The sequence below is a fragment of the Siphateles boraxobius genome, unplaced genomic scaffold, assembly GCF_051911475.1.
Source record: "Siphateles boraxobius isolate OS27281-9 unplaced genomic scaffold, OSU_SipBor_1 107, whole genome shotgun sequence".
Lineage (NCBI taxonomy): Eukaryota > Metazoa > Chordata > Actinopteri > Cypriniformes > Leuciscidae > Siphateles > Siphateles boraxobius.
This window is the reverse complement of record NW_027508708.1, coordinates 1,550,001-1,570,000: the sequence shown is the minus strand read 5'-3', so window position 1 is coordinate 1,570,000 and position 20,000 is coordinate 1,550,001.

The following is a 20,000-nucleotide window of genomic DNA, read 5'->3' as shown; positions in this document are numbered from 1 at the left end:
GGGCGCGTGAGGAACCGTCCGTCAGGCGGGGCCAGGGTGGGAGGCCTCTGGATCAAGGCCGTAACCGGGAAAGGTGCTTTTCGGGCGGGGCGAAGGTCGGGCTCGAAGACTGGACCGGGGGGTGTCGGCCACCCCGACCGTCCGATTCCGAATTCCACGCGCCCGCGTCCGCCGCCGCCGTCGCGGACATTCGTTTCAGACGGGCCATCTGAGTCTCCCGAGAGTCGACACGGCCTGCTTTCCCCGGAGGGAGGCCGCGTCTAGCGTCGACGCGCAGAGCGGGGAGGAGCAAGCTGCCCAAAGCGGTCTCGCGACCGGGCAGGGGCCGTCCCCAGGCGCGTCCAAAGTTCCAATCGACCAGGCAACCCTGACAGTGACGGCCCGAAGGAGAGGGTGCGCCCCTCCGGGCCCCAGGCAACCCGGAGGCGCCCGTCTTCCGTTAACCTTGTCCGAGAAGAGTGTGGCGACGGTCCCCCACCTCCTCTACAACACCCCTAGCGTCCGTGTTCGGACCGTCTTTGCTCCAGCAGGAGCGCCATCAAGCGTACGGATCTGACTTTGAGCAGGCCACGGTCGGGTCTGCGAGCACAGGGCTCTCGTTTGCATGCAAGATCTTGGACACTGTCCATTTTCTTACGAGGAGTGTTGTGTGTCTTTCACCCTCTGCTCGCCCAGGACGGTGCACCTTCACACACTGGATGCACGCCCAGGGCACCGGCGGTGAGTCTGGGTGTCCAAACCAGCCCCCGCGTTTACTGGAAGTCTCGCCCGCACAGAGTGCATTTTATCTGGGCTGAGCCAGACCGCTTCCCCACCCGGTCTGACCACCACGGTTCTCTGTTCCGTGGACCTCATTCGATCGGACACTGTCCGTAATTTCATTTTTCTTTCGGAGGTGCACCTTCCTCCGTCGCTCCAGGGGTGTCTCAAGCCCCTGGAGTCGTTTTGCCGTTTACCCAGACCGACGGTTCGACAAGCATATGGTTTTTGTTTTAGCCCGGGATCAACCGAGGAGCCCCGGGACGGACGAACCTGCGACGCGCGGGTTTCCTACACACGGGTCTCGCTCCGCTCGGGCCTGGGCTCGAGGCGGCACGGCCGCTCATAGGGCGCGTGAGGAACCGTCCGCCGTGAGGGCGGGGGGTGGTAGGCCTCTGGATCGAGGCCGTAACGGGGAAGGGTGCTTTTCAAAGCGGGTGGGAGGCGCGGGGCGAAGTCAGGCTCTGTGCCGTGATGGGGGGCCCCCAACGAAACCCCGCCAACCGTCAAAGCCTGACGACGGTCCCGACGCCACCGCTGCGGACATCCGTTTTCAGACGGGCCATCTGAGTCTCCCGAGGTCGACGCGGCCTGCTTTCCCCGGAGGGAGGCCGCGTCTCGAGTCGACGCGCAAAGCGGGGAGGAGCAAGCTGCCCATAGCGGTCTAGCGACCGGGCAGGGGCCGTCCCCAGGCGCGTCCAAAGTTCCAATCGACCAGTCAACCCTGACAGCGACGGCCCGAAGGAGAGGGTGCACACCTCCGGGCCCCAGGCAACCCGGAGGCGCCCGTCTTCCGTTACCTTGTCCGAGGAGAGTCTGGGTGTCCAAACCAGACCCGCGCGTTTCCTGGAAGTCTCGCCCGCACAGAGTGCACTTTATCTGGGCTGGGTCAGATCGTTTCCCAACCCGGTCTGACCACCACGGTTCTCACTTTTTCAAATTTGACTCCAGAGTCAGGCCCGCCAAGGGGACTTTGCGCTTGATTAGTGCCCAGGAAGTCTGCACCCTTCCTGGGATGCAGTTAGAGAAGAAAACCAGCAGCCGTCATTTTCCTGGAGGTTTCGTACATGCAGAGATCCACCGCCGCGGTGGTGATTGAATTCTTTCTCTCCCCAGCGCAACATGACCGGGCTTTTTTTTTTTTCCTGGGGGCCCTCTCCCACCAGGACTTCCAGAGCTCCACCGCGCGCACTGTGTAATCTGGATTTTATACCCAAGCAGAGAGACTCTGAGCGGGGGGCTCACGGTGGTCTGTTAATGGGTTCTGTGTGCCCTCCACCGCACTACTTCCCCTCCCCGATAAAGACCCCAAGGTCCGTTTTAGGACCGTCTTTTCTCCAGAAGGAGCTCCAGGGGTGTGGAGCGAAACTGAATCTGACCCAGGACGGCGCACCCTCCCTGGGATGGCCAGGGAGGTTCTGAGATCGTGGAGCTCTGATCACACGGCAACATTTTGGACTCTTGTCAATTTTTCAAATTTGACTCCAGAGTCAGGCCCGCCAAGGGGACTTTGAGCTTGATTCGTGCTCAGGAAGTCTGCACCCTTCCTGGGATGCAGTTAGAGAAGAAAACCAGCAGCCGTCATTTTCCTGGAGGTTTCGTACATGCAGAGATCCACCGCCGCGGTGGAGATTGAATTATTTCTCTCCCCAGTCAGCGCGTACCCCGGGCGGGCTTTTATTTTTTTCCCTGGGGGTCCCACCAGGACTTCCAGAGCTCCACCGTGCGCACTGTGTAATCTGGATTTTTATACCCAAGCAGAGAGACTCTGAGCGGGGGGCTCACGGAGGTCTGTTAATGGGTTCTGTGTGCCCTCCACCGCACTACTTCCCCTCCCCGATAAAGACCCCGAGGTCCGTTTCAGGACCATCTTTTCTCCAGAAGGAGCTCCAGGGGTTGGGGGCGAATCTGAATCTGAACCAGGACGGCGCACCCCCCCTGGGATGGCCAGAAAGGTCTGATACCATGGAAGCTCTGAACCCACAGCAACCTTTTGACTCCAGAGTCATGCCCGCCATGGGGGCTTTGGATTCGATTCGTGCCCAGGAAGGCTGCACCCTTCCTGGGAAGCACTTAGAGAAGTAAACCAGCAGCCGTCATTTTCCTGGATGTTTCGTACATGCGGTGATCCACCCCCGCGGTGGAGATTGAATTCTTTCTCTCCCCAGCCAGAGCACACCCCGGCCGGGCTTTTTTTTCCCCTGGGGGCCGTCTCCCACCAGGACTTCCAGAGCTCCACCGAGCGCACTGTGTAATCTGTATTTTTATACCCACGCAGAGAGACTCCGAGCGGGGCTCACGGCGGTCTGTTCATGGGTTGTGCGTGCCCTCCACCGCTCTACTTCCCTTCCCCGATAAAGCCCCGAAGGTCCGTTTCAGGACCGTCTTTTCTCCAGATGGAGCTCCAGCGGGTGGCGGGCGAATCTGACTCTGGCCCAGGACGGTGCACCCTCCCTGGGCTAGCCAGGGAGGTCGTAGAGCATGGAGCTTTGAACCCACAGCAACTTTTTGGACTCTGTCAATTTTTTTCGAATTTGACTCCAGAGTCAAGCCCGCCATGGGCGTTTGAGCTTGCTTCGTGCCCAGGAAGGCTTCTCCACCTCCTCTACAAAAGCCTGAAGGGACGTTTTAGGACCGTCTTTGCTCCACACAGAGCTCCAGGGAGGGCGGGGGAATCTGACTCTTGCCCAGGACGGTGCACCCTCCCTGGGACGGCCAATGAGGTCGTAGAGCATGGAGCTCTGAACGCACCGCAACTTTTTTGGACTTTGTCATTTTCAAGAGCTTGGCTTCAGGGTCATTTTCTCCACGGGCTTTGGGCTTTATTCGTGCCCGGGAGAGGTGCGCTTTGCCTGGGATGGACTTTTTCAGAAGAACGGGCCCGTCTTTTCCTGGAGGTTTCATGTTTTTAAGAGCTCCGCCGTGGCGGAGATTGAACTCGCTCACCCAGCCAGAGTGCAACCTCTCCGGCTTGGTCCACTGCCTTGAAGGCCCTGGAGCTTTCAGACCACAGCAACATCGTGGACTCTGTCATTTGTAAGAGCTTGTCTCCTCTACAGAAGCCCGAAGGGACGTTTTAGGACCGTCTTTGCTCCACACGGCGCTCCAGGGAGGGCGGGCGAATCTGACTCTTGCCCAGGACGGTGCACCCTCCCTGGGTCGGCCAATGAGGTCTTAGAGCATGGAGCTCTGAACGCACCGCAACTTTTTGGACTTTGTCATTTTCGAGAGCTTGGCTTCAGGGTCATTTTCTCCATGGGCTTTGGGCTTTATTCGTGTCCAGGAGAGATGCACCCACCCTGGGATGGACATTAGAGGAAAATCAGCCCGTCTTTTCCTGGAGGTTTCATGGTTTTAAGAGCTCCACCTTGGCGGAGATTGAACTCGCTCACCCAGCCAGAGTGCAACCTCTCCGGCTTGGTCCACTGCCTTGAAGGCCCTGGAGCTTTCAGACCACAGCAACATCGTGGACTCTGTCATTTGTAAGAGCTTGTCTCCTCTACAGAAGCCCGAAGGGACGTTTTAAGACCGTCTTTGCTCCACACGGAGCTCCAGGGAGGGCGGGCGAATCTGACTCTTGCCCAGGACGGTGCACCCTCCCTGGGTCGGCCAATGAGGTCTTAGAGCATGGAGCTCTGAACGCACCGCAACTTTTTGGACTTTGTCATTTTCGAGAGCTTGGCTTCAGGGTCATTTTCTCCATGGGCTTTGGGCTTTATTCGTGTCCAGGAGAGATGCACCCACCCTGGGATGGACATTAGAGGAAAATCAGCCCGTCTTTTCCTGGAGGTTTCATGGTTTTAAGAGCTCCACCTTGGCGGAGATTGAACTCGCTCACCCAGCCAGAGTGCAACCTCTCCGGCTTGGTCCACTGCCTTGAAGGCCCTGGAGCTGTCAGACCACAGCAACATCGTGGACTCTGTCATTTGAAAGAGCTTGTCTCCTCTACAGAAGCCCAAAGGGACGTCTTAAGACCGTCTTTGCTCCATACGGAGCTCCAGGGAGGGCGGGCGAATCTGACTCTTGCCCAGGACGGTCCACCCTCCCTGGGCTTCCCAGTGAGGTCCGAGAGCATGGAGCTCTGAAAGAGCCGCAACTTTTTTGGACTTTGTCATTTTCGAGAGCTTGGTTTCAGGGTCATTTTCTCCATGGGCTTTGGGCTTTATTCGTGCCCAGGAGAGGTGCACCCACCCTGGGATGGACATTAGAGGAAAATCAGACCGTCTTTTCCTGGAGGTTTCATGGTTTTAAGAGCTCCACCTTGGCGGAGATTGAACTCGCTCACCCAGCCAGAGTGCAACCTCTCCGGCTTGGTCCACTGCCTTGAAGGCCCTGGAGCTTTCAGACCACAGCAACATCGTGGACTCTGTCATTTGTAAGAGCTTGTCTCCTCTACAGAAGCCCGAAGGGACGTTTTAGGACCGTCTTTGCTCCACACGGAGCTCCAGGGAGGGCGGGCGAATCTGACTCTTGCCCAGGACGGTGCACCCTCCCTGGGTCGGCCAATGAGGTCTTAGAGCATGGAGCTCTGAACGCACCGCAACTTTTTGGACTTTGTCATTTTCGAGAGCTTGGCTTCAGGGTCATTTTCTCCATGGGCTTTGGGCTTTATTCGTGCCCAGGAGAGGTGCACCCACCCTGGGATGGACATTAGAGGAAAATCAGACCGTCTTTTCCTGGAGGTTTCATGGTTTTAAGAGCTCCACCTTGGCGGAGATTGAACTCGCTCACCCAGCCAGAGTGCAACCTCTCCGGCTTGGTCCACTGCCTTGAAGGCCCTGGAGCTTTCAGACCACAGCAACATCGTGGACTCTGTCATTTGTAAGAGCTTGTCTCCTCTACAGAAGCCCGAAGGGACGTTTTAGGACCGTCTTTGCTCCACACGGCGCTCCAGGGAGGGCGGGCGAATCTGACTCTTGCCCAGGACGGTGCACCCTCCCTGGGTCGGCCAATGAGGTCTTAGAGCATGGAGCTCTGAACGCACCGCAACTTTTTGGACTTTGTCATTTTCGAGAGCTTGGCTTCAGGGTCATTTTCTCCATGGGCTTTGGGCTTTATTCGTGTCCAGGAGAGATGCACCCACCCTGGGATGGACATTAGAGGAAAATCAGCCCGTCTTTTCCTGGAGGTTTCATGGTTTTAAGAGCTCCACCTTGGCGGAGATTGAACTCGCTCACCCAGCCAGAGTGCAACCTCTCCGGCTTGGTCCACTGCCTTGAAGGCCCTGGAGCTTTCAGACCACAGCAACATCGTGGACTCTGTCATTTGTAAGAGCTTGTCTCCTCTACAGAAGCCCGAAGGGACGTTTTAAGACCGTCTTTGCTCCACACGGAGCTCCAGGGAGGGCGGGCGAATCTGACTCTTGCCCAGGACGGTGCACCCTCCCTGGGTCGGCCAATGAGGTCTTAGAGCATGGAGCTCTGAACGCACCGCAACTTTTTGGACTTTGTCATTTTCGAGAGCTTGGCTTCAGGGTCATTTTCTCCATGGGCTTTGGGCTTTATTCGTGTCCAGGAGAGATGCACCCACCCTGGGATGGACATTAGAGGAAAATCAGCCCGTCTTTTCCTGGAGGTTTCATGGTTTTAAGAGCTCCACCTTGGCGGAGATTGAACTCGCTCACCCAGCCAGAGTGCAACCTCTCCGGCTTGGTCCACTGCCTTGAAGGCCCTGGAGCTGTCAGACCACAGCAACATCGTGGACTCTGTCATTTGAAAGAGCTTGTCTCCTCTACAGAAGCCCAAAGGGACGTCTTAAGACCGTCTTTGCTCCATACGGAGCTCCAGGGAGGGCGGGCGAATCTGACTCTTGCCCAGGACGGTCCACCCTCCCTGGGCTTCCCAGTGAGGTCCGAGAGCATGGAGCTCTGAAAGAGCCGCAACTTTTTTGGACTTTGTCATTTTCGAGAGCTTGGTTTCAGGGTCATTTTCTCCATGGGCTTTGGGCTTTATTCGTGCCCAGGAGAGGTGCACCCACCCTGGGATGGACATTAGAGGAAAATCAGACCGTCTTTTCCTGGAGGTTTCATGGTTTTAAGAGCTCCACCTTGGCGGAGATTGAACTCGCTCACCCAGCCAGAGTGCAACCTCTCCGGCTTGGTCCACTGCCTTGAAGGCCCTGGAGCTTTCAGACCACAGCAACATCGTGGACTCTGTCATTTGTAAGAGCTTGTCTCCTCTACAGAAGCCCGAAGGGACGTTTTAGGACCGTCTTTGCTCCACACGGAGCTCCAGGGAGGGCGGGCGAATCTGACTCTTGCCCAGGACGGTGCACCCTCCCTGGGTCGGCCAATGAGGTCTTAGAGCATGGAGCTCTGAACGCACCGCAACTTTTTGGACTTTGTCATTTTCGAGAGCTTGGCTTCAGGGTCATTTTCTCCATGGGCTTTGGGCTTTATTCGTGCCCAGGAGAGGTGCACCCACCCTGGGATGGACATTAGAGGAAAATCAGACCGTCTTTTCCTGGAGGTTTCATGGTTTTAAGAGCTCCACCTTGGCGGAGATTGAACTCGCTCACCCAGCCAGAGTGCAACCTCTCCGGCTTGGTCCACTGCCTTGAAGGCCCTGGAGCTTTCAGACCACAGCAACATCGTGGACTCTGTCATTTGTAAGAGCTTGTCTCCTCTACAGAAGCCCGAAGGGACGTTTTAGGACCGTCTTTGCTCCACACGGCGCTCCAGGGAGGGCGGGCGAATCTGACTCTTGCCCAGGACGGTGCACCCTCCCTGGGTCGGCCAATGAGGTCTTAGAGCATGGAGCTCTGAACGCACCGCAACTTTTTGGACTTTGTCATTTTCGAGAGCTTGGCTTCAGGGTCATTTTCTCCATGGGCTTTGGGCTTTATTCGTGTCCAGGAGAGATGCACCCACCCTGGGATGGACATTAGAGGAAAATCAGCCCGTCTTTTCCTGGAGGTTTCATGGTTTTAAGAGCTCCACCTTGGCGGAGATTGAACTCGCTCACCCAGCCAGAGTGCAACTTCTCCGGCTTGGTCCACTGCCTTGAAGGCCCTGGAGCTTTCAGACCACAGCAACATCGTGGACTCTGTCATTTGTAAGAGCTTGTCTCCTCTACAGAAGCCCGAAGGGACGTTTTAAGACCGTCTTTGCTCCACACGGAGCTCCAGGGAGGGCGGGCGAATCTGACTCTTGCCCAGGACGGTGCACCCTCCCTGGGTCGGCCAATGAGGTCTTAGAGCATGGAGCTCTGAACGCACCGCAACTTTTTGGACTTTGTCATTTTCGAGAGCTTGGCTTCAGGGTCATTTTCTCCATGGGCTTTGGGCTTTATTCGTGTCCAGGAGAGATGCACCCACCCTGGGATGGACATTAGAGGAAAATCAGCCCGTCTTTTCCTGGAGGTTTCATGGTTTTAAGAGCTCCACCTTGGCGGAGATTGAACTCGCTCACCCAGCCAGAGTGCAACCTCTCCGGCTTGGTCCACTGCCTTGAAGGCCCTGGAGCTGTCAGACCACAGCAACATCGTGGACTCTGTCATTTGAAAGAGCTTGTCTCCTCTACAGAAGCCCAAAGGGACGTCTTAAGACCGTCTTTGCTCCATACGGAGCTCCAGGGAGGGCGGGCGAATCTGACTCTTGCCCAGGACGGTCCACCCTCCCTGGGCTTCCCAGTGAGGTCCGAGAGCATGGAGCTCTGAAAGAGCCGCAACTTTTTTGGACTTTGTCATTTTCGAGAGCTTGGTTTCAGGGTCATTTTCTCCATGGGCTTTGGGCTTTATTCGTGCCCAGGAGAGGTGCACCCACCCTGGGATGGACATTAGAGGAAAATCAGACCGTCTTTTCCTGGAGGTTTCATGGTTTTAAGAGCTCCACCTTGGCGGAGATTGAACTCGCTCACCCAGCCAGAGTGCAACCTCTCCGGCTTGGTCCACTGCCTTGAAGGCCCTGGAGCTTTCAGACCACAGCAACATCGTGGACTCTGTCATTTGTAAGAGCTTGTCTCCTCTACAGAAGCCCGAAGGGACGTTTTAGGACCGTCTTTGCTCCACACGGAGCTCCAGGGAGGGCGGGCGAATCTGACTCTTGCCCAGGACGGTGCACCCTCCCTGGGTCGGCCAATGAGGTCTTAGAGCATGGAGCTCTGAACGCACCGCAACTTTTTGGACTTTGTCATTTTCGAGAGCTTGGCTTCAGGGTCATTTTCTCCATGGGCTTTGGGCTTTATTCGTGCCCAGGAGAGGTGCACCCACCCTGGGATGGACATTAGAGGAAAATCAGACCGTCTTTTCCTGGAGGTTTCATGGTTTTAAGAGCTCCACCTTGGCGGAGATTGAACTCGCTCACCCAGCCAGAGTGCAACCTCTCCGGCTTGGTCCACTGCCTTGAAGGCCCTGGAGCTTTCAGACCACAGCAACATCGTGGACTCTGTCATTTGTAAGAGCTTGTCTCCTCTACAGAAGCCCGAAGGGACGTTTTAGGACCGTCTTTGCTCCACACGGAGCTCCAGGGAGGGCGGGCGAATCTGACTCTTGCCCAGGACGGTGCACCCTCCCTGGGTCGGCCAATGAGGTCTTAGAGCATGGAGCTCTGAACGCACCGCAACTTTTTGGACTTTGTCATTTTCGAGAGCTTGGCTTCAGGGTCATTTTCTCCATGGGCTTTGGGCTTTATTCGTGTCCAGGAGAGATGCACCGACCCTGGGATGGACATTAGAGGAAAATCAGCCCGTCTTTTCCTGGAGGTTTCATGGTTTTAAGAGCTCCACCTTGGCGGAGATTGAACTCGCTCACCCAGCCAGAGTGCAACCTCTCCGGCTTGGTCCACTGCCTTGAAGGCCCTGGAGCTGTCAGACCACAGCAACATCGTGGACTCTGTCATTTGAAAGAGCTTGTCTCCTCTACAGAAGCCCAAAGGGACGTTTTAAGACCGTCTTTGCTCCATACGGAGCTCCAGGGAGGGCAGGCGAATCTGACTCTTGCCCAGGACGGTCCACCCTCCCTGGGTCGGCCAATGAGGTCTTAGAGCATGGAGCTCTGAACGCACCGCAACTTTTTGGACTTTGTCATTTTCGAGAGCTTGGCTTCAGGGTCATTTTCTCCATGGGCTTTGGGCTTTATTCGTGCCCAGGAGAGGTGCACCCACCCTGGGATGGACATTAGAGGAAAATCAGACCGTCTTTTCCTGGAGGTTTCATGGTTTTAAGAGCTCCACCGTGGCGGAGATTGAACTCGCTCACCCAGCCAGAGTGTAACCTCTACGGCTTGGTCCACTGCCTTGAAGGCCCTGGAGCTTTCAGTCCACAGCAACATCGTGGACTCTGACATTTTTAAAGCTCGGCATTCCACCGTGGGCGTTTGAGCTTTATTCGTGCCCAGGAGAGATGCACCCACCCTGGGATGGACATTAGAGGAAAATCAGCCCGTCTTTTCCTGGAGGTTTCATGTTTTTAAGAGCTCCACCGTGGCGGAGATTGAACTCGCTCACCCAGCCAGAGTGCAACCTCTCCGTTTTGGTCCACTGCCTTGAAGGCCCTGGAGCTTTGAGACCACAGCAACATCGTGGACTTTGTCATTCAAAAGAGTTTGTCTCCTCTACAGAAGCCCAAAGGGACGTTTTAGGACCGTCTTTGCTCCACACGGAGCTCCAGGGAGGGCGGGCGAATCTGACTCTTGCCCAGGACGGTCCGCCCTCCCTGGGCTTCCCAGTGAGGTCCGAGAGCATGGAGCTCTGAAAGCACCGCAACTTTTTTGGACTTTGTCATTTTCAAGAGCTTGGTTTCAGGGTCATTTTCTCCATGGGCTTTGGGCTTTATTCGTGCCCAGGAGAGGTGCACCCACCCTGGGATGGACATTAGAGGAAAATCAGCCCGTCTTTTCCTGGAGGTTTCATGTTTTTAAGAGCTCCACCGTGGTGGAGATTGAACTCGCTCACCCAGCCAGAGTGCAACCTCTCCGTTTTGGTCCACTGCCTTGAAGGCCCTGGAGCTTTGAGACCACAGCAACATCGTGGACTTTGTCATTCAAAAGAGTTTGTCTCCTCTACAGAAGCCCAAAGGGACGTTTTAGGACCGTCTTTGCTCCACACGGAGCTCCAGGGAGGGCGGGAGAATCTGACTCTTGCCCAGGACGGTGCACCCTCCCTGGGACGGCCAATGAGGTCGTAGAGCATGGAGCTCTGAACGCACCGCAACTTTTTTGGACTTTGTCATTTTCGAGAGCTTGGCTTCAGGGTCATTTTCTCCATGGGCTTTGGGCTTTATTCGTGCCCAGGAGAGATGCACCCACCCTGGGATGGACTTTAGAGGAAAATCAGACCGTCTTTTCCTGGAGGTTTCATGGTTTTAAGAGCTCCACCGTGGCGGAGATTAAACTCGCTCACCCAGCCAGAGTGCAACCTCTACGGCTTGGTCCACTGCCTTGAAGGCCCTGGAGCTTTCAGTCCACAGCAACATCGTGGACTCTGACATTTTTAAAGCTCGGCATTCCACCGTGGGCGTTTGAGCTTTATTCGTGCCCAGGAGAGATGCACCCACCCTGGGATGGACATTAGAGGAAAATCAGACCGTCTTTTCCTGGAGGTTTCATGTTTTTAAGAGCTCCACCGTGGCGGAGATTGAACTCGCTCACCCAGCCAGAGTGCAACCTCTCCGTTTTGGTCCACTGCCTTGAAGGCCCTGGAGCTTTGAGACCACAGCAACATCGTGGACTTTGTCATTCAAAAGAGTTTGTCTCCTCTACAGAAGCCCATAGGGACGTTTTAGGACCGTCTTTGCTCCACACGGAGCTCCAGGGAGGGCGGGAGAATCTGACTCTTGCCCAGGACGGTGCACCCTCCCTGGGACGGCCAATGAGGTCGTAGAGCATGGAGCTCTGAACGCACCGCAACTTTTTTGGACTTTGTCATTTTCAAGAGCTTGGTTTCAGGGTCATTTTCTCCATGGGCTTTGGGCTTTATTCGTGCCCAGGAGAGATGCACCCACCCTGGGATGGACTTTAGAGGAAAATCAGACCGTCTTTTCCTGGAGGTTTCATGGTTTTAAGAGCTCCACCGTGGCGGAGATTAAACTCGCTCACCCAGCCAGAGTGCAACCTCTACGGCTTGGTCCACTGCCTTGAAGGCCCTGGAGCTTTCAGTCCACAGCAACATCGTGGACTCTGACATTTTTAAAGCTCGGCATTCCACCGTGGGCGTTTGAGCTTTATTCGTGCCCAGGAGAGATGCACCCACCCTGGGATGGACATTAGAGGAAAATCAGACCGTCTTTTCCTGGAGGTTTCATGTTTTTAAGAGCTCCACCGTGGCGGAGATTGAACTCGCTCACCCAGCCAGAGTGCAACCTCTCCGTTTTGGTCCACTGCCTTGAAGGCCCTGGAGCTTTGAGACCACAGCAACATCGTGGACTTTGTCATTCAAAAGTGTTTGTCTCCTCTACAGAAGCCCGAAGGGACGTTTTAGGACCGTCTTTGCTCCACACGGAGCTCCAGGGAGGGCGGGAGAATCTGACTCTTGCCCAGGACGGTGCACCCTCCCTGGGACGGCCAATGAGGTCGTAGAGCATGGAGCTCTGAACGCACCTCAACTTTTTTTGGACTTTGTCATTTTCAAGAGCTTGGCTTCAGGGTCATTTTCTCCATGGGCTTTGGGCTTTATTCGTGCCCAGGAGAGATGCACCCACCCTGGGATGGACTTTAGAGGAAAATCAGACCGTCTTTTCCTGGAGGTTTCATGTTTTTAAGAGCTCCACCGTGGCGGAGATTGAACTCGCTCACCCAGCCAGAGTGCAACCTCTACGGCTTGGTCCACTGCCCTGAAGGTCCTGGAGCTTTGAGACCACAGCAACATCGTGGACTCTGTCATGTTTAAAGCCTGGCATTTGAGCTTTTATTCGTGCCCAGGAGAGCTGCACCTCACCTGGGATTCAGATTTTTAGAAAATCAGCCCGTCTCTTCCTGGATGTTTCATGTTTTTTCCAGTTACTCCCCAGCCAGAGTGCAGTCTCGCTGGCTTTGCTCTCTGCCTTGAAGGGGCCCTGGTGCTCAGGACTCCCAGTGATCCAACTCGGTCATTTTCAACCTCCCTCCCCAGCCAGGGTGCCACCTGGCTGGGCTTGGATTGCTCCCGGAGGCCCTCTCCCTCCAGGGCTCCATGGCACTGGCAAAATTCAGATTTCATCCACCCCCCCGTCCCCAGAGTGCCACCTGGTTGGGCTTGGAATGCTCCCGGAGGCCCTCTCCCTCCAGGGCTCCATGGCACTGGCAAAATTCAGATTTTGTCCCACCCAACCAGAGTGCCACCTGGCTGGGCTTGGATTGCTCCTGGAGGCCCTGTCCCTCCAGAGCTCCATGGCACTGGCAAAATTCAGATTTCATCCACCCCCCCCGTCCCCAGAGTGCCACCTGGTTGGGCTTGGAATGCTCCCGGAGGCCCTCTCCCTCCAGGGCTCCATGGCACTGGCAAAATTCAGATTTTATCCCACCCAACCAGAGTGCCACCTGGCTGGGCTTGGATTGCTCCTGGAGGCCCTGTCCCTCCAGGGCTCCATGGCACTGGCAAAATTCAGATTTCATCCACCCCCCCGTCCCCAGAGTGCCACCTGGTTGGGCTTGGAATGCTCCCGGAGGCCCTCTCCCTCCAGGGCTCCATGGCACTGGCAAAATTCAGATTTTATCCCACCCAACCAGAGTGCCACCTGGGCTGGGCTTGGATTGCTCCTGGAGGCCCTCTCCCTCCAGAGCTCCATGGCACTGGCAAAATTCAGATTTTATCCCACCCAACCAGAGTGCCACCTGGGCTGGGCTTGGATTGCTCCTGGAGGCCCTCTCCCTCCAGAGCTCCATGGCACTGGCAAAATTCAGATTTTATCCCACCCAACCAGAGTGCCACCTGGGCTGGGCTTGGATTGCTCCTGGAGGCCCTCTCCCTCCAGAGCTCCATGGCACTGGCAAAATTCAGATTTTATCCCACCCAACCAGAGTGCCACCTGGGCTGGGCTTGGATTGCTCCTGGAGGCCCTGTCCCTCCAGAGCTCCATGGCACTGGCAAAATTCAGATTTTATCCCACCCAACCAGAGTGCCACCTGGGCTGGGCTTGGATTGCTCCTGGAGGCCCTCTCCCTCCAGAGCTCCATGGCACTGGCAAAATTCAGATTTTATCCCACCCAACCAGAGTGCCACCTGGCTGGGCTTGGATTGCTCCTGGAGGCCCTGTCCCTCCAGAGCTCCATGGCACTGGCAAAATTCAGATTTTATCCCACCCAACCAGAGTGCCACCTGGGCTGGGCTTGGATTGCTCCTGGAGGCCCTCTCCCTCCAGAGCTCCATGGCACTGGCAAAATTCAGATTTTATCCCACCCAACCAGAGTGCCTCCTGGCTGGGCTTGGATTGCTCCTGGAGGCCCTGTCCCTCCAGAGCTCCATGGCACTGGCAAAATTCAGATTTTATCCCACCCAACCAGAGTGCCACCTGGGCTGGGCTTGGATTGCTCCTGGAGGCCCTCTCCCTCCAGAGCTCCATGGCACTGGCAAAATTCAGATTTTATCCCACCCAACCAGAGTGCCACCTGGCTGGGCTTGGATTGCTCCTGGAGGCCCTGTCCCTCCAGAGCTCCATGGCACTGGCAAAATTCAGATTTTATCCCACCCAACCAGAGTGCCACCTGGGCTGGGCTTGGATTGCTCCTGGAGGCCCTCTCCCTCCAGAGCTCCATGGCACTGGCACAATTCAGATTTTATCCCACCCAGAGTGCCTCCTGGCTGGGCTTGGATTGGATTGCTCCTGGAGGCCCTCCGAGGGTGGTGGTGGTGTGTGTGTGTGTGTGTGTGTGTGTGTGTGTGTGTGTGTGTGCCTCCACCACACTCCCTCGCCATACAACCCCTGTGGTCAGTTTTAGGACCGTCTCGGCTCCAGACGAGGCACCCGGGGCGGCGGGCGAACCTGCGTCTGGCCCAGGACGGACCGACCTCTTCGGGGCTGGTCGGGAAGGACCGAGCGCCTGGGTCTTCCGGTCACCGCCAACGTTTGGCACTTAGGTTTTGGAGCGAGCTCGGCTCTGGAGCTCAGCCAACCCCACCGAGGAGGACCGAGCCGTGCCCAGGGATCGAGCCACCCGGGGCGGGCGAGAGACCTCCGTGGAGAGACGAGCCCCCAGGGCCAAGCCACGCTCCCAGGGAGAAAGGGGGGCAAGCGCGCGCGCACACACACACACACACACACACTCCCCTTCTCCCCATAACCCAAATGGCTCGTTGCAGGACACCCTTTGCTCCGGCAGTTCCTCCAGAACCGCGGGGCTGGGCGCTTTAAGCCGGGTATGAAGCACCGAGCTCGGCCCGCGGGCGGGCCGCCGACGAGCGCCTGCAGTTTGCAGGATGGTAACCCACTGCAAACGGCTTTAAACGGCCGTAACTCGGCGAAGCCGCGTCCGATCGACGCCAAATTTTTATCGTGTTTAGAGCGGGACGAGAGCTTTCCAACGAGACCACCCGCAGCTCCGGGGGCCCCCGGGGGCCCGAGATACAGCGCCGCGAAAGCGAAAAACGCGAATATCTCGGCGAAAACTCGACGGATTCGGCGGGCACCGAGCTCGTTGGAAGCGTCTAGTCGAGACGAACAAAACGGTACCGGTTTGGTGAATTTTGGTGGTGTTTTCGCGGAGATATCGGCCGAAAACCACCGGGCGCGCTTCAAAATGGCGGCCGCCGATGACGTCACGGCCTCGGAACAAAATCGCCCGTATCTCGGGAACGCGAAGACCCAGAGAGCTCAAATTCGGGTGAGGGGGTCCCAGTAGGGCCCTTGCTCGAACCCTGGAGTGACGGGCCTCGGGAGCGCCCCCTACGGGATCGCCGTTCGCTGGGACCCCCGACTTTGGACGGCTGTAACTCGGGGACCCGGGCGAGTTGGACCTCGGGGGTGGGCTCTTTCGAAAGGCCTCGTCCGGCACTACGATCTATTAGAGTTTGGGGAATATTGGGCCGGGGGTTCCCGAGATATAAGCCCGTAAAGGTGCGCCTTTGACCGGGCGTAACTCCCTGGCCCGACGGCCCTCGGGGACGTGGGTGGGCTCGTTGGATAGGCCCCCTCGAGCCCTACGAGCGACCCGAGTTTGGAATTTTTTCGCCGCGTGCTTGTCGAGATATTCGCGAAAAACAAAAAATTTCCCCACCACGCTGCGCTCGTGGCTGACACCCACGTCTCCGACGGGACTCCCGGGACCGCGGGGGCGACCTGACCGTGCCCGAGAAAGGTGAACCTTCCCGGGACCGCCGCCAGAGCCTCAGGGGCCCCGGAAGTCCCGGCCCACTGCAGGTTTTGGACTCTGAGGCGTTTTTCGGACCGGGAAAAGGGCACCGACTTTGGGCGGCTGTGGCTCGGGGACCCGGCCGCCTAGAGACTCCAAACTCGGGTCAAAGTAGGGTCTCGGTGGGCCCCTTCCGACGAGCCCGCCCCGGAGCTCCGGTGCCCCCCGGTCCCGGAGAAAAGTGGCCCGACGGGACGGCGCGCGCCTCGGAAGGAAAGGTCCCAGGGGCCCGGGGAGGCTGGGTCAGAGGGGGCCCGGAGGGATCCCCCGACCCCCGAAAGGGCGAGACTCTGGGACCTCCCCTTCCCGAGATACGGGCCGCTTTTTCAAAAAGTCCCTCGCGCGTTACCGGGCCTATCTCGGGACCGGGGGGTCCCAGAGGCCGGGGACGGCGGGTGGTGAGGGGACCCCGGGGGACCCTACTTCTCCCGCCGTCTCGAACCCCGGGGACCTCCCGGTCCCGAGATACGGCCACTTCCTGTCCGGATTCGACCGGGCGTAACTCGGAGAGGAGGCCGAGTTGGGGCTCCGGACTCTGGGGGTGGGGGGAGTACGACGAGACCCCCCGACACCGGGCGTAAGGGGGCCGGACTCTGCTCGGTTCCCGAGATACGGTCACTTCCTGTCCAGGTTTGATCGGGCGTATCTCGAAAAGTAAGCCGAGTTGGGACTCCAAACTCTGGGCGTGGGGGGTGCTCGAGGACACCCCCCTGTGCCCAGCGTACGGAGCCCCAACTCGGCTTGGTTCCAGAGATATGCCACCTCAAATTTGGAACTTTGACCGGACCTAACTCGAAAAGTAAGCCGAGTTGGGGCTCCATACTCTGGGCGTGGGGGGTGCTCGAGGACACCCCCCTGTGCCCCGCGTATGGAGCCCCAACTCGGCTTGGCTCCAGAGATATGCCACCTCAAATTCTGAACTTTGACCGGACCTAACTCGAAAAGTAAGCCGAGTTGGGGCTCCATGCTCCGGGCGTGGGGGGTGCTCGATGACACCCCCCTGTGCCCAGCGTATGGAGCCCCAACTCGGCTCGGTTCCCGAGATACGCTCACTTCCTGTCCAGGTTTGACCGGGCGTATCTCGAAAAGTAAGCCGAGTTGGGACTCCAAACTGTGGGCGTGGGGGGTGCTCGAGGACATCCCCCTGTGCCCAGCGTATGGAGCCCCAAATCGGCTTGGTTCCGGAGATGTGCCACCTCAAATTCTGAACTTTGACCGGACCTAACTCGAAAAGTTAGCCGAGTTGGGGCTCCATACTCTGGGCGTGGGGGGACCACTATGAGACCCCCCTGTGCCCAGAGTATGGAGCCCCAACTCGGCTTGGTTCCAGAGATGTGCCACCTCAAAGTTGGAACTTTGACCGGACCTAACTCGAAAAGTTAGCCGAGTTGGGGCTCCATACTCTGGGCGTGGGGGGACCACTATGAGACCCCCCCGTGCCCAGAGTATGGAGCCCCAACTCGGCTTCAGCACTGAGATACACCGGTTCAAACAAATGCACTCTGGTCAACCCTACCTTAAGAGAGTCCCAGTTAGTCCCACCGTTTACCCGGCTCCGGGAACCGGACGATTTGGGGCTCCAGACTCTGGGCGTGGGGGGGCGACCCGCGTCCCCAGAGTTCGGAGGCCCGACTCGGCTCGGCTCCAGAGATACGCCACCTCAAAAGTTGGAACTTTGACCGGACGTAACTATAAAAGTAAGCCGAGTTGGGGCTCCATACTCTGGGCGTGGGGGGTGCTCGAGGAGACCCCCCTGTGCCCAGAGTATGGAGCTCCAATTCGGCGTGGTTTCCGAGATACGCCCGGTCAAACCTGGACAGGAAGTGGCCGTATCTCGGAATCGGAATGTCCCAGGAGCTGGGGATGGTGGGGTCTGAAGGGGCCCTATGGGCCCTCCCCATGCCCGGAGTATGGAGCTCCAAGTCGGCGTGGTTTTCGAGATACACCCGGTCAAAGTCCCATCTCTGACCGAGCATAACTCAGGAACCAAGCCGATTTGGGGCTCCATACTCTGGGGTCATGGGGGGCCCAAGGGTGCCTCCCCATGCCCGGAGTATGGAGCCCCAAGTCGGCGTGGTTTCTGAGATACACCCGGTCAAAGTCCCATATCTGACCGGGCGTAACTCGGGAACCAAGCCGACTTGGGGCTCCATACTCTGGGGTCATATAGCACAACGATCTGATGTACATTACAGATATTAATTATGCAAAATTGGCATAAAATCAAACTGTCCACAAAGAGCTCCGTCAAATAAGTTGCAGGTGGGATGCTGTTTTCGACTTAGACATTTTCAGCGGGTGAATCCCTGTAAAGAATTGGGGATTTTTCATCATATGTGATGAAGTCCCCAATTCCTGACAGGGATTCACCCGACTCGGAGAACCAGAGCTCCGGGCAGGGACCCACACCTAGGTCCACCCTCCGCCCGACTCGGAGAACCAGAGCTCCGGCCGTGGACACCCACCTTGGTCCACCCTCATACCCGCCTCAGGGAACCAGGGACCCGGCCTGGGACCCCCACAACACCACACCCTCTGCCCGGCTCGGAGAACCAGAGCTCCGGCCGTGGACACCCACCTTGGTCCACCCTCATACCCGCCTCAGGGAACCAGGGACCCGGCCTGGGACCCCCACGACGCCACACCCTCTGCCCAGAGTGAGAGAACCAGAGCTCCGGGCAGGGACCCCCACCCTGACCCAACCACTGCCCGACTCGGAGAACCACAACTCCGGGCAGGGACCCACACCTAGGTCCACCCTCCGCCCGACTCGGAGAACCAGAGCTCCGGCCGTGTACACCCACCTTGGTCCACCCTCATACCCGCCTCAGGGAACCAAGGACCCGGCCTGGGACCCCCACAACACCACACCCTCTGCCCGACTCGGAGAACCAGAGCTCCGGCCGTGGACACCCACCTTGGTCCACCCTCATACCCGCCTCAGGGAACCAGGGACCCGGACGTGGACCCCCACAACACCACACCCTCTGCCCGACTCGGAGAACCAGAGCTCCGGCCGTGGACACCCACCTTGGTCCACCCTCATACCCGCCTCAGGGAACCAGGGACCCGGCCTGGGACCCCCACGACGCCACACCCTCTGCCCGACTCGGAGAACAAGAGCTCCGGCCGTGGACACCCACCTTGGTCCACCCTCATACCCGCCTCAGGGAACCAGGGACCCGGACGTGGACCCCCACGACGCCACCCCCTCTGCCCGACTCGGAGAACCAGAGCTGCTGCACGGCCCCGGCCTCCACCCTCACCCGAGCACCGGCCGAACCCGGGGGTCCCACACTTAAGCCCGGGCATTAATGTCCCAGCCAACCCCGCGCCTCCAGAGAACCGGGCCACTGGTAACCCAAGATCGACTTAGGCTATGGCGGCCCGAGGAGAGTACCGGGGTGGAGGAGGGACCCACCCGGCGCTCCCGTCCGCCTCTGGGAACCAGGGGCCCGGCCTTGGACCCCCACCTTGGTCCACCCTCTAGCCAGACTCGGAGAACCAGAGCTCCGGGCAGGGACCCCCGCCTTGGTCCACCCTCTGCCCGACTCGGAGAACCAGAGCTCCGGCTGTGGACCCCCGCCTAGGTCCACCCTTCCGCCCGCCTCAGGGAACCAGAGCCACCCCACTGCCCCGGCCTCCACCCTCACCCGAGCACCGGCCGAACCCGGGGGTCCCACGCTTAAGCCCGGGCATTACTGTCCCAGCCAACCCCGCGCCACCAGAGAACCGGGCCACTGGTAACCCAAAATCGACTTAGGTTTTGGCGGCCGCTCTGGTTCTCTGGTTCCCTCTGGCCGAGGTTCTCCGGCTCTAGCCCGACTTGGAGAACCAGAGCTCTGGGCGGGGACCCCCACCTTGGTCCACCCTCTGCCCAGAGTGAGAGAACCACAACTCCGGGCAGGGACCCACACCATGGTCCGCCCTCTGCCCGACTCGGAGAACCAGAGCCACCCCACTGCCCCGGCCTCCGCCCTCACC